Here is a 15,389-nt window from a genome sequence, read left to right on the forward strand (position 1 = left end):
CACAGGAGTGTACCTCCCAATTATGAGATTATATATATTTTTTTTGATTTTGGGACAATTTGTATCTACTGTTAGCTTGCCATACAAATATTTTCCAGTTTTGCCCCTAAAGATGCAATTATTTGTATGCATAATATGCTTAAAGAGGAGAGGTTTGAGGCATTGAGATCAGTAAGGTCACTGATGCAAGTAATGAGATAATGGAATTTGGAACCTGAATCATGTTTGTAAGGGGAGAGAGAAATGGGCAGAACTATAAAATATTGGAAAGGAAGTACTAATGAGTTCGAGTCTAATTGCAAAAGACAGAGAGGAGAAGCTTGCACAGTTATGGCATGACAGAAATTTGCAAGGCATTGATAGGCTATTTAGCACTTGCAGAATGATTCCCCTAAAATCACCCAGTGCTTAGAACAGTGCCTTGCACATAGTAAGTGCTTAATAAATGCCATTATTATTATTATTATTATCTGTGGACACTGGGAAAAGACACCCAGTAACTTCAACAGTTGATTTGTTTAATAGGATTTGGCTCAAGGTTTCAATCTAAGTGCACAAATATGCATAGTATGTACATATGCTGAGATGTGTACACTGTTTCCTCACCCATTGATTCATCTATTTCATCTTTTAGTACTCTTACATCCTTGTTTTCTTCCTGCTTTCACTATGTGCAAATTTCTTTATGCCTGTAAATCCACCAATAGCTCATATGGTCTTTAGGATTAGTACTGTATCTTCTCCAGGAAACCTTCCCTGATTAATTTATCTTACCCTCCACTACCATGACTTCTGCACCAGCTATGCATTTTACTACTCACAGAAACCCATTTTTAGTTTACCCGCTCTTCATGGGAGAGAATCAAGGTGGGAGACTCAAGGTTACCGCACAGAAGAAAGCAATGCCCTCTTTTATCAAGAAAACTCTATGAATACACTACCAGAATGATTGCAGGTGGAGGTGGGACATTCTGGGTGAGATGTGTCCATGGAGTCACTATGGGTCAGAAACAACATGACAGCATAAGACAAGACTCTTCAAGCGTAAACTCAAATATCCACTTCTCTTTCCTATTTCCATTTGCAAATTATGTCAGTGTACCTTATCAATCAATCAATACTATTTAGGCATACCGTATGTGCAGCACCTTGCTAATTGCTTGGAAGCTGTAGTAGGTATGTCCCCTGCCCACAAGGACCTTGCAGTCTGGAGGACCATCTCTTTCATGCATAATTGGTTGATTACATTATTTATTTAGTTTCCCAAAAGATTTAGTGCAGTAGTCACTCTTTAAAGAGCTCTGAATTCAGTAGAAATCCAAAACAAAGTAGACACCCAGATCATTGTTCTGGGTATGGTAGTTGCTCCATACAATGCTTTGCACAGACAAAGCTCTCAGTAAATATCATGATTTGTTTAAATATTCTGTTGTCATTTCTCCATAGCCTCTTCAATACTGGACATCCAGATTACCACTTAACCTCCTACTGCCCTTGAAAATAATTTTGACTGTTGAAATCACACTGACACTGCTCTGATTTAGAAAAGTAGCAGTACAGGTCAATTAGTTCCTTGGATTTTCTTCCTTAGCACATGGGGATGATGATGCAAAGTAGATAATGCATATTCAGATAATTATTAGCAATGAATAGAGGAACAGATGGTAAAAAGATAAATAGGCAGATGGCCTAGATATGGCAATTTAACACGTATAGCATGATTCATAATGTTCAGTAGTCTCATTGAAAGTGCTTTGCCATTATTTTATTATGTTCACTATTGGAATTATCTTAAGGTCATACGGTTGATGAAGGTTTTAATGTGTAACTACTTGAAAGTTGTACCTCATAAAGATACAGCATAAAGATCCCATATAAAATTTGTTTTTTGAAAGTGAAAACAGTTATTGAGTTCATGTCTTAATCTTGGTACAAGTAGCATTTTAAAAATTAATCCTTAACTGTTCAAATAATAGCAACACTGCATTTGGAGCTTCAGAGTACAAAATAATCAAAATATAATTTTGATGTGATTTGAAGATATAAATTTTAAAATTTGTAGCAAAATGAGTGCTTCAACTTTGGTAGTCACATTTGTCTGGGCTCTTTAGATGAAGTACAGTTTTCTCATTTTATTTCAATGGGTCTGTGTTCATTTGGCTGGAAATGAAAACAGCTCACAAGAGTGGGAGGAACATAGTATTCTGTTTACCACTAGAATACTTTTGTTTTTTAATTTGAATCCAATTGCACTTACCTGAGGGAATATGGACCGTTCTCTTTTGTGGACCCCTACTTCTCAAGATGCCAGAAAAACCATAGACTTTCTAGAGCATTTAATAATAATGATGGTATTTGTTAAGCGCTTACTATATTCCAAGCACTGTACTAAGTGCTGGGTTAGAGACAAGGTAATCAGATTGCCCCACATGGGGCTCACAGTCTGAATCCCCATTTTATAGATGAGGGAACTGAGGCACAGAGAAGTTGTGACTTGCCCAAATTCACGTAGCTGATAAGTGGTGGAGCCAGGATTAGAACCCATGACCTCTGACTCCCAAGCCTCCGTGCTGTTTGCACTAAGCCACGCTGCTTCATTCATTCATTCAATAATATTTATTGAGCGCTTACTGTAGGCAGAGCACTGTACTAAGCGCTTGGGAAGTACAAGTTGGCAACATCTAGAGACTGTCCCTACCCAACAGCGCGCTCACGGTCTGGTATGAGGTTTCCTAGCCTACTGAGAAGAGTCTGATTTGGGGAATCAGATGCCTTTATTATATATGCCAGGCCAGTGACAAGCACTGTCCTAAGCACTGTGAGCTCCATGTGAGACAGAGACTGTGTCCAACCTGACCACCCTTGTGTCTACCCCAGTGCTTAGTTCAGTGTGCTTGCCTAGTACATAGCTGTTAACAAATACCATTAATAAAAAAAAAAGCACTTGTATAATCATGATAGACAACTCCAGGTCCCACACGGGGCTCATTGTCTTAATCCCCATTTTACAGATGAGGTAACTGAGGCATAGAGAAGTTAAATGACTGGCCCAAGGTTACAGAGCATACAGGTATTGGAGAGGAATTAGAACCTAGGCCCTTCTTACTTCCAGGCCCTTGTTCTATTCCTGAGACTCTATTGCTTCTCTAATCCTGACTCTGTCACTTATCTGCTGTGTGACTTTGAACAAATCATCTGTTCCTCTTACTCTTGGTCTCCAGGCCCCATGAGAGAGTAGTACTGGATCTGACCATATTATCTTGAACATACCCCCATTGTTTAGTTCAGTGTTTGTGAGCATAGTAAACACCCCTCCCTGCTGCCTCATTGTGTCCCAAAGGTCATGAAGCAGACCTTTAGGAGATGGGTGAGGGTCAAGTCAGCCAATTGAGTTTATTATTGCTCCTTTCCTTACTCCAGGATATTTCCTGTTTTCTCCCCAGTTAAATACAACGCTGCAGAAAGCCTAGTAAAGGTTTAAGTAACTTGTTTCTCAATTCTTACTACTGATCATGTTCAGCATTGTGGAGTAGCTTTGTGCAGAGCAGTGTACTATATGTTTAGGAGAGGACAATATATGTATTGTACCCTCCCAAGCCCTTAAAACAATGTTCTGCACATAGTGCTCAATAATAACGCTGATTAATACAGTTTGATACACTTGACCACTACCTTCTCCTAGAAATTCTGGAGGATAGGAGCCACATCTCTTACTTTCAATCCGTCAATCAATCAATTATATTTAATCAGTGCTCAGTGATGCTGATTAAGGGTACCTATTTCTCTCCCAAGCCATAATAGTCTCATGGCAGAATGTTCAGTTCGGTTATGATATTCTTGTTTTTCGGGCATTAAAGAAGCAGCGCGGCTCAGAGGAAAGAGCGTGGGCTTTGGAGTCAGAGGTCATGGGTTCAAATCCCGGCTCTGCCAATTGTCAGCTGTGTGACTTTGGGCAAGTCATTTAACTTCTCTGTGCCTCAGTTTCCTCATCTGTAAAATGGGGATTAAGACTGTGAGCCCCCCATGGGACAACCTGGTCACCTTGTAACCTCCCCAGTGCTTAGAACAGTGCTTTGTACATAGTAAGCACTTAATAAATGCCATCATTATTATTATTGTTAATGTACATCTCACCACCCATTCTGCCAAGATATGCCTACTGAGGAGTATAGATTTTTGTAGATTTTCATGCTAAGGATAATAATAATGATAAAAAAATTGTAAGACATTACAAAGAATTAACAGCTGAATGTATGGCAAAATCACTATAAAGATGTATTTCTCCAGGAGGAATAAAATGAAATAACAAAGGAAAGAAGTGACCCCTCATATACATCCATCTGTTCTTTGAAGGCACCCATAATTCTCCCAATGAAATAGACAAAATTAGCTTTGTAGAATATTAGAGTTTTGAATGTAAAATTAAGTAGCAATATTATGCCTTTCCAGTTTAGAAATGCGTTCTTCTGTCAAAACTGCCAACTTTTGAAACTCTGAAAGGAGTATTTTTAAGCACATTGTGTTACATAGAGTGCGATTATGTGACATAATATACTAGCTTACTAATTTAATTGCATTTTCAATGAATGATACTTTTTAATTTAAAATCTCATAAATGTCTACAGTTCTGTGAAGAACAATTTTTCCAGCTTTCATATCTCGTCAAGTGTTGCAATGTAGGAAAGCTAATTCTCATATCTTGAGGGTGCCTTGCTCCAGCACTAATCCTTGAATAATTGGTTTCCACAGAATTCAGATCTTTGGATGATAATATTTGTGTCCTGTTAGAATTTTGGAGGCTCTTATTTCAATTTATGATTTGTTCACGAATGCCTAAATATCAATTAGTATCTGCTTTTAGGTGATGATGATTGTATTTTGTGGACTACAGTTAATCTAAGATGTTTTGGCCCTTACAGTAATAATAATAATAATTACGGTATTTATTAAGCACTTACTATTTGCCAAGCACTGCTCTAAGCACTGGGGTAGATACAAGTTAATCGGTTGGTCTCACATGGGGCTCACAGTTGTAATCCCCATTTTACAGATGAGGTAACTAAGGCACAGAGAAGTGAAGTGACTTTCCCATAGTCACACAGCTGATAATTGGTGAAACCGGGATTAGAGCCCATGACCTCTAACTCCCAAGTCACTAAACCTCTTTCCACTAAGCCACACTGTTTCTCTAAAGCATAGTACCATGACACTACTGAAGTGCAGAGAAGCAGCGTGGCTCAGTGGAAAGAGCACGGGCTTTGGAGTCAGAGGTCATGGGTTCAAACTCCAGCTCTGCCAATTGTCAGTAGTGTGACTTTGGGTGGGACAACCTGATCACCTTGTATCCCCCCCAGTGCTTAGAACAGTGCTTTGCACATAGTAAGCACTTAACAAATGCCATTATTATTATTATTTTCTAAGTGCTGGGATAGATACACATTAATCAGGTTGGCCCATGTGGGGCTCACAGACTTAATCCCCATTTAACAGATGAGGTAACTGAGGCACAGAGAAGTTAAGTGACTTGCCCAAAGTCACACAGTTGATAAGTGGTGGAGCTGGGATTAGAACCCAGGACCTCGGACTCCCAAGCCCTTGCTCTTTCCACTAAGCCACACAGCTTATCTTGAGTCTATCCTAGTGCTTATTAAGTTCAGTATCTGGCACATAGTAAGCACTTAAGTACCATATGCTCTGCACACAGTCAGTGCTCAATAAATACGATTAAATGAATGAATAATTATTATTTCTCAGTACTTCAGCTACATCTATCTTAAAACCATATTTCCCCATATACCTTCTTCTATCCAAGATCCTCAAGCAAGTTGTATAACCCCACTGTCTCCACTTGCTGTCCTTCACCAGAAGCCTCATTCTTCAGAGTAACTAATGACATCCTCAGTGCCAAATCTAAGAGTCTCTCCTTAGTCCTATTCCTTTTCAACTTCTTAGCTGCCAATGCCATTGTGAGCCACACCCTATCTCAAGTTTTCCAACCTAGTTTTTTTTTTTTTCCGGTTCTCCTCCTACCTTATTGATTCTTCTTGGGCTCTCTCTTGGACAGAAACATTTCCATCCTTGTTGCCTTTACATTCTGCTAGTCGATGCTCTGCTTACTCCAGACAAATGTGGTTGCTTTGCCCTCCGTGCACTACTGCATGATGCATGCATGAAAATCCCTGTAGTTCACTGCATGTCCCTGCAGCTGTGGGAATCAATCAATCAATCGTATTTATTGAGCGCTTACTGTGTGCAGAGCACTGTACTAAGAGCTTGGGAAGTACAAGTTGTCAACATATAGAGACGGTCCCTACCCAACAGTGGGCTCACAGTCTAGAAAAGAGCTACAAGTGTAGACCCACTGGGATGCCCAATCCTTCCACCACTGAAATGAGGGCAGACACAATGGGGCTCAACTGCAGATGAGACTTAAAGCCATGTCTTCAGGTCCTGAGACTACACCTAAATAAGTCAGACACAGGAACACCAGGCAAATCATCTTGGGCCAGGCTGGAACCCAGACTTGGGGCCAGTAGAAGACTAAAGGGCAGGAAATGCATTTAGCTTATTCCTTCTGTAGTTACACCAAAGTTTGGTGTTTGTAAGCTAATATTCCAAATTCAAAGAGATAGATAATTGTATAAGCCACAGCAAAGCTCTTTAATCAATCAATTAATCAATTGTACTTATTGAGTGCTTACTGCGTTCAGAGTACTGTGCTAAGGTCTTGGGCGAGTACAATAGAACAGAGTTGGTAAACAGGAGCTTACAGTATAAAGGTATTTTAAAAAATCAAATATATGTATTTTCTCAAGGAAACCGTAATCAGTTTGAACAACCTATTCTAAAGAGTGTCTGGCCCCTTTCTGTCTCTCAACTACTTCCCTCCCTTACTCCTACTTTCCACCTGCAGCTTACAAGTTCATTCATTTTTAAGGGGGAGAGTAAGAGATTAAAGGCAAAAGTTTCCCTTCCTTCCTTCTTGGTGAAATTTTTGAAGAAAGTAGACCAAAATGTGTTTCTTGAATTACATGGGAATTTTATTAGTCATGCCCTTCACCTTGTAGCCCATTTCCACAAGCAATCAGATTTTCCATAAAACACACCAGAAATGATTCTGCAATATCCAGTTTGCTTGAATCCACTCAGTGATGATGGTATTCGTTAAGTGCTTACTATGTGCCAAGAACTGTTCTAAATGCTGGAGCACTGTTCTAAGCACTGTTTAGTATAGCTCCTGGCACTTAATAAGCACTTAAACAATGCTATTATTACTATTATCCATTTACTCTTTTTAAAATACTGATGTTACCCTCTTTCTGACTAGTATTTCTCTAGGAAATTGTTTTCTTGATAAAACAACCACAGAACTCAAGGTGGAAATTGTAAGTTTCTTATGAACACCGCCAGATCAGAAATGTTCCAAAATAAGCACAACCTGGCTTTCTTAAGAATCCATTTAAGGTTTACAACTGCTCCTGTATCCTTGAGAGATTTTCTTAATAAATTTATAAGGCACATGATAAAATGTATGAATTGCTTTCATCACAATTTATTACTCATTCATTCATTCAATCAATCGTATTTATTGAGCGCTTACTGTGTGCAGAGCACTGTACTAAGCCCTTGGGAAGTTCAAGTTGGCAATGTATAGAGACGGTCCCTACCCAACAGTGGGCTCACAGTCTAGAAGGGGGAGACAGACAACAAAACAAAGCATATTAATAAAATAAAACAAATAGAATAAATATGTACAAATAAAATAGAGTAATAAATACATACAAGCATATACACATATATACAGGTGCTGTGGGGAGGGGAAGGAGGTAAGGCAGGGGAGATGAGGATGAGGAGGGGGAGAGGAAGGAGGGGGCTCAGTCTGGGACTCCAATTCCTGGTCTATGCACAGACTATCCACATCTCTGTAATATCCTATTTTCTGAGTTTTGGGAGAATGAATATTTGAAATCCCCAAATTGAAAAGGAATTTATGAGAACAAATACAAAGCAGGGTTATCATTTTCTTTTTAGGTGTGAAAAAAGCGACAAACTATCTAAAACTAAATGTCTCTAATGAATCAATGAAAAGTTCCAATTTTGCCCATCTCCAAAAAATGAAATATGACTCCCATTGTTAGTACAGTTCCAAGCGATTAGTTTTTTCTTGTGAAGGAGACTGTGAGCTCCTTGTGGGACAGGGATTGTGCTTGATGTGAAATTACTGTATCTACCCTATTGTTTAGCAGAGTCGTCTAGACTGTAAAGCTCATCCTCTAGACTGTAAACACATTGTGATCAGGGAATGTGTCTCCTAATTCTGTTGTATTGGGCTCTAACAAGTGCTTAGCATAACACTCTGCACATAGTAAGCACTCAATAAATATGATCGATTGCACAATAATACCCCAATCATTACAATTATAATTGTTAGGGAGATTATTTTGGGAGATTATTTCATTCAGGTTTTTTAGTATCAATTAGCAAATCACTCTAAACTTAGAAGTTTCAAGGTGTTGATTCAAAACAAATGGAAGGAAACACTCCTTCATCCATACGTGGAATTTTGCCCACAACAAATTTTACAGACAGAAAATAACAGTAACTTGAAAATCCCAATCTTGGCAACTAAGAGAAAAGGAGAAAAGTTTGTTTTCCAGTGGTACAACTCTAAACTTAAAGCAGACATCAAAGAATCAAGCTATCACATGGTTTCTTCAAGCATCCTGGTGCCACTATTGGAAGATAAAATACCTGTCCAGTTGGATCAATACTGGCTTGACTAATGTTTTTCTTCTTTTGCCCTGATTGAATCAATATATTGAAAAAAGTATATACAGCATAAATCAAATACTCATTATGGAGACAATGTCCTTTTCTTTAAACTATGGATTTTTTGGTTTTTCTCGACTATTGGATAAATTCAATTCTGCAGTGTGAAGTCTGTGTTCATGCTCAATCATCATATATTGCTGGTGTATCTAAGGAACATTGTTCAGTATTTCTTATTTATGTTATCTAAGTTACCACCTTCAATGAGCATTGTGCAGTCATTTCCATACTTTTCCAAACCAAAACAACCTTATGATTTTATATTATGTATTGTATGTTCTCTAGAAAAATGTGAACATTAAAAACCTTCTGAGATAGGGTTGACATTGTATGCTTTATTTCTGTAGTTATCAAAATTCCCAACCCTGTAGTACCAATTGCAAAATTACTACAATAGCTAGAGTTGTATTTGCCAGGGTGGTCAAGCCCATGATCTAAAATCAAACCAATTTGGCTTAGAGGCACAGATTTTTAATAAATAATTAAATTGGAATGGTGAGCAGATGTTCTTGGGGGGTGAAGGTACTTGCAAGGGGCAAGCTTTCCATTGGTATGAGAGAGAGGCCATTAGCCATGGCAAGCATGATGTAGCCAGGGCAGAGCTGGGGGTAGGGCCAGAAACTGAAAGACATAGAGCACTACAAAATAACAGAGTTAGCATACACATTTGCTGCCCACAGGGAACTTAGACATTAGAGGGGAAGATAGATATTAAAATAATTATGGATTTGTACATGTGTCAAAGGTAAAGTCAATAACGGTGCTTAAAGGATATAGCTCCAGGTGCATAAGTGACACAGGAGGTAAAGGGAATAAAAGAAGTGAAGCAGCATGGCTCAGTGTAAAGAGCCCGGGCTTTGGGGTCAGAGGTCATGGGTTCAAATCCTGGCTCTGCCAATTGTCAGCTGTGTGACTTTGGGCAAGTCACTTCACTTCTCTGGGCTTCAGTTACCTCATCTGTAAAATGGAGATGAAGACTCTGAGCCCCCTGTGGGACAACCTGATCACTTTGTAACTTCCCCAGCACTTAGAACAGTGCTTTGCACATAGTAAGCACTTAAGAAATGCCATTATTATTGTTATTATTATTAAATGAAACCTTAATTGGGGAAGGCCTCTTAGAGGAGATGTAATATTAATCAAGTTTTGAAGGTGAAGAGAGTGGTGATAATAATAACAATAAGAATAATGATGATGGTATTTAAGCACTTACTATGTGCTACACACTGCTTTAAACATTGGGGTAGTTACAAGATTATCATATTGGATGCAGTCCCTGTCATTCATTCATTCATTCAGTCGTATTGAGTGCTTACTGTGTGCAGAGCACTGTACTAAGCACTTGGGAAGTACAGGATGGCAACATATAGAGATGGTCCCTACCCAACAGTGGGCTCACAGTCTAGAAGGGGGAGACAGACAACAAAACAAAGTGTGTAGACAGATGATCGGGGGCTCACAGTCAATCTCCATTTTGCAGCTCAGGGAACTGAGGCACAGAGAAGTGAAGTGACTTGCCCAAGCAGACAGATGACATCCAGAATTAGAACCCAGATCCTTATGGCTCCCAGGCCATGCTGTAGCTAATGCAGCATGTTGATCTGTTGATATGAATGGGGAGGGAGTTTCAGGCCAGGGGAGGTTATGGGCAAGGAGTCAATGGTGATATAGATGAGATTGGAGTACAGTGAGTATATTGACAGGGAGCAAAGCATATCGACTGGGTTGTACCAGAAAATCAATCAGGTGAGATATATATACCTAGGGATGAGCTGGTTGACTATCTTAAAGGAGTTTCTCTTTGATACAGAGGTGAATAGGGAACCACTGGAGGTTTCTGAGCAGTGGGGAGACATGAACATAATTTTTTTTTTATTTTTGGGAAATGATCTGAGCAGTGGAATGAAGTTGCCTGAAATGGCAAGAGATAGGAGGCAGGGACGTCAGTGAGGAGGTGGATGCAGTAGTCAAGATAGGATGAGATAAGTGCATGGATTAGCTTAGCAGCAGTTTATATGGTGAGGAAAGGATGTATTTTAGTGATGTTATGATTGCAGAACTGACAGATTAGTGAAAGATTAAATATGTGGTTTGATTGAAAGATATGAATCCCGGATTATGTCAAGGTTATAGGCTTGTGATGGTGGTGTTGTCTACAGTGATGGAAAAGTATCACTCTTACGTAGTTTGGGTGGGAAGATGAGACGTTCTATTGATCATAGATCAATGGATAGGAATGGTGAATCTTGCTGCTAGTGTCCATTACCTCCACAGACCTCACTGCTGACACTGCATTTGCCCCATGCCCTATAGCCCTTTCAAGAGATTTCTGGCCATCACGACTTCAAAGTCAAGAGAGCCAGAAGCTGGAAAAGGAGAGCAGACAGTTGTGGTGGCCGGAAGGAAGGGGTTGGCTTAGAGCCTTAGACTGTGTGGTATTGGGACAGACCAATTTATTCTTTATGTCCTGTATGTTTTAGCAAATTTTCTTTGCTAAACAGAAACAGAAAATTTTCTTCATTTTCATGATTACTCATTATTGTAAATCTTTTGTGAGGAGGCTTTTCAAACCCTTTCAGAAAATCTAAATTTATGTTGACGGGTTTCCTTCTATCCACTTGAGTATTGATTCTCATTAATGAACTCCTGAAGATGTGTGAGGAATGGTTTTGTGTTATGGAAGCCATGCTACTTTTTTCTTAACATTTTGTTTTTCTAATTGTTAAATGGTCCTAGATTAGATCAGTTTTTCAGGTATAGGAGAGATTCAGTAGTCTTTTATTGTTGCTGTGACATTCGAAGCTCTTCTCCTAAATGGATGTTGAATTGTCGATCTTCCAGTCCTTCAGTAATGTATTCATTCATCATGAGTTTGCATTCATTCTTGCCAGAAATTTCAGGCCTTTCTCTTCCGAGTTCTGAACAAATAGTTGAATGCCATCCAACGTTAGTGATTTTTTTTACATCTAGCTATTGATTTGGTCTAAAATATGCAGCATTTCTGACATGTCTTCTCTGAAAAGCAATTTGTGTGTGGGAACATCTTTCACAGAAGACCAAGCTAAATAATTAATTGAATGTATTGTCTATTTCTTTTCATTATTAAAATGCATGCTATCTCCCAAATCTTTGACACGTGCAATCCTGTAAACCTCTTAATGTCCCAACATTTTTTTAAGTTTGTGCATGTTTTCAATTTAAAGAAAAGAAAGGTTTAATAAAAGGGTGATTGGTCATCACTACAAATGCTTAGAATAAATATTTAAATGCATAGTTAATAAGTTGTGACTAAGGTTATATCTCTAAGGGAATATAGGTATTTGGATCTGATTTATTACCTATGAATGATTATAAACCTTTGTGGCTAATTTCTGAGAATTTGGAAAATAAATGGAGGTATCCCCCTCTAGACTGTTAGCTCACTGTGGGCAGAGAATGTGTCTGTTATTTGTACTCTCCCAAGTACTTAGTACAGTGCTCTGCAAACAGTATGTGGTAAATAAATATGATTGATTGATTGATGATCAACTTTTTTCAGGCTTCTCTCCCAGTTAATCTGATCAGGACTGACTGGATTTGCTCTGAAGTGAAGCCAAAATGATGCCTTCCCCGACTTACTCTGTATGATTGTGCCATGTTATATTGCATGCTTACGAAACATAACATGACTACAACCATGTGCAATAGTTTGCAGAAAAGGGCTTGTCATGCTTTACTCCTGCCTAATCCTCAGGGGAGCACCCTGGCTGGCTCTAGGACCCCAGTTTATGATTGCCTTATGAACAGGTTACTTCCATCGCAGGTGTTATCTGTTAAAAAGTACAGAAAGATGGAGATATGAAAAAGTAGAGTATGTTAATTGATATATACAGAAGTATCTGGGTGGAATAAGAAATGGCATTATTGGATTAGACCAGACATCCAACCCAGTTTTCTGTCTCCAACAGTGACCCGAAAGCACACTTGACAGAATAGTTTGATAGTTACCTTTCTTTTTCTTATGATTGTATTCTCTAATATTTCTACCTTTTCCCTTAATATCACTCTGTGTGTTATAGACAGCTTATCGCCAAATTTATCCAAACCTCTTTTGAAGTTATTGATGCTTTCACCCCCTCAAAATTCCAGTGGTAATGTATTTCAGTGGCTTACACCTGTTGCGTACAAATACTTTTCCTTTTGTCTTGAATGAGTATATAACTTTTCAATGGGAGAATCCCCCATCAGCATTTTTCGTGATTTTCTAGAACTTTTTTTCATCCACTATAGGATTCATATGTCTAGTAAAACAGAGATTCTAATTTGCAGATTACCAAAGGTATACTTAAGTCACAGGATATTTTTCACAGGATTTATAACAAATGTGCTTGGAGACAAAGGCATCTTTAGCCAAGGTGCCACCTACAAATTTACCAGTAGTCTTGTATCCAAGAAATTAATGAGCTAGTTTCTTGTCATGTAAGTGAACTAACTGAAATTAAGAAATCCAATCTGTCCTTTCCTTTGTTTAAGGTCTTTTCCAAGGCTCTAACAACTGTGAATTGAATGTTGGGATTATGCCAGTTAATTTTCATTTCTCCCCCCCCACCCCCCAGCTTGGCTGTCTGGAGAGGAAGTTTTGAATCAGCACCATCTGATGCTGGTGGAAATGAATGGTGCAGCTGAACATCATCAATGTAATGATGGTATCTCATTGCCTCGCTAACTGCCATTTGAGAGCAAAATAGAGCAATGGATTTTTTTTGCCTTTCAATTAGAAGAATTAAAAAACATATTTAAAAGACTTGGGGACAGATGGAGGAAGTCCTAAAGAGAAGTTCAAGTGAAGATTTAAATTTCTTTTAGCTATAAAATGAGCTAACAGTGCAAAGAAGCACTTTACTTACTGTTTTAAAGCAACTCTTTCATACACTTATATTTTATCCATATCATTTTATATTTTATATAAAATATTTGGATAAAGTACATATAGTTCCTACATTTACTAGATTCATATTTTGTCTGCTGAAACATAGAATATGAGAATTTCACTTTAAGTATGTGTACATTTTCCCTTTTATGACTGTAGAGTTAAAGCTCTCTATACACGAAGTACCAATATTAGAAGTAGCATAATATCATAGGAGTAATCAATTAGTGGTATTTACTGGATCTCCTACTGGGTGCAAAACACTATACTAGCTGCTTGGGAGAGTACAATGAAATAGGGTTGGAAGACATGATCCCTACCCGTATGGCGTCTTCAGGGTACGACTGACACTGAAATACACTACTAATAGAGAAAATGGTAGGGTATAAGGACAGTTGCATCAGTATTGTAGGATGGAAGGAGGTTGGGGTGTTTAAAGGGCACTGATCCGAGTGCATAGGCAACCCAGAAAGGAGAGCAAGTTGGGGAAATAAGGGCCAAGTCTGAGAAAGTCTCTTGGAGGAAATGTGATTTTAATAAGATCTTGAAGGTGGAGAAAGTGGTGATTTGCTGGTTATGATGGAAAAGGGAGTTCTAGGCCAGAGGGAGGAAATGGACAAAGAGTTTACAGTGAGATAGATGAGATCAAGGTACAGTAAGTATGTTGTCATTAGAGGAATGGATTGTGTTGCCTAGGTTGTAGTAGGAGGTAAGTGAGGTAATGTAGGAGGAGAGAGCTGCTGGAGTGCTTTAAAGTGCATGGTAAGGAGATTCTGTTTGATGTGGTGGTGTATAAACAGCTATTGGAAGAGTTTGAGGAAAACATTAGCTGAATACTTTTTTCAGAAAAAATATCCAGACATTAGAGTGAAGTAAGGAATGGAAAGGAAAGAGCCAGTAGGCAGGGAGGTCACTGAGGAGTCTGATGCATTAGTCAAGGTGGGATATGATAAGTTCTTGTATCATTATGGTAACAATTTTGAAGGAAAGACTACAGCCAGTCCTAGAGGTATTGAGAAGTTAAACCTAACAAAAAATTTAACATGAAGATAGCATTCTATATGTCCCATTTAAAAGTAAATAAAACTAGCTTGCCTCAAGGTAGGTTTACCTGTTTAACTAGCAAAGTACTCATTGTGAGACTTTGTAAATTTTCTAAAATTGTCCACAGCAGCCTATAAAACTCTGGGACAATGTGTGTTAAAATGAGATACGTGGACTGCCTACTTAATATAGTTCCTTAAATATGCTAGAGTATTTACTCTAGTCATTTGATGGAATTCTGCCATAGAATTTAGATTTTGTTAGACTTTGGCTTATTGAACATCCTTGTACTCTCTCTAGGTTTTAGTCTTTTGAGAACTAATACCCACCAATGTACTACATTCCAAACACTCATTTACATTCAGGCTTATGATCCTGAAGATCTTTTTGAACACTTACTGAGAGTAGAGCTTAGGGGATCCTGCGAAAAGTAAAAACAGGTCTCCTTCTGTTCTTTCCTTGCAAGTCTCTGCCACTTCTCATTCTTATCTTTGGGCATTCTCAGGCTATTGGTGATGAGGGAGCTGAGCAGAGCCATGGGGCAGCCATTGACATGACCAAGATGAGAAGAGCAAGGGACAAGAAGAATCGGCCACCCAGCAAAACC

The 15,389-nt window shown here is 38.6% G+C and overlaps 1 protein-coding gene across 1 annotated transcript in view; it reads left to right on the forward strand.

Moving 5' to 3' along the window:
- Positions 1-15,389, forward strand: part of CSMD3 (CUB and Sushi multiple domains 3) — a 781,433-nt gene that overhangs the window by 350,233 nt on the left and 415,811 nt on the right. The window lies entirely within an intron of this gene.

This window comes from Tachyglossus aculeatus, chromosome 4 (assembly GCF_015852505.1).
Source record: "Tachyglossus aculeatus isolate mTacAcu1 chromosome 4, mTacAcu1.pri, whole genome shotgun sequence".
Taxonomy (NCBI): domain Eukaryota; kingdom Metazoa; phylum Chordata; class Mammalia; order Monotremata; family Tachyglossidae; genus Tachyglossus; species Tachyglossus aculeatus.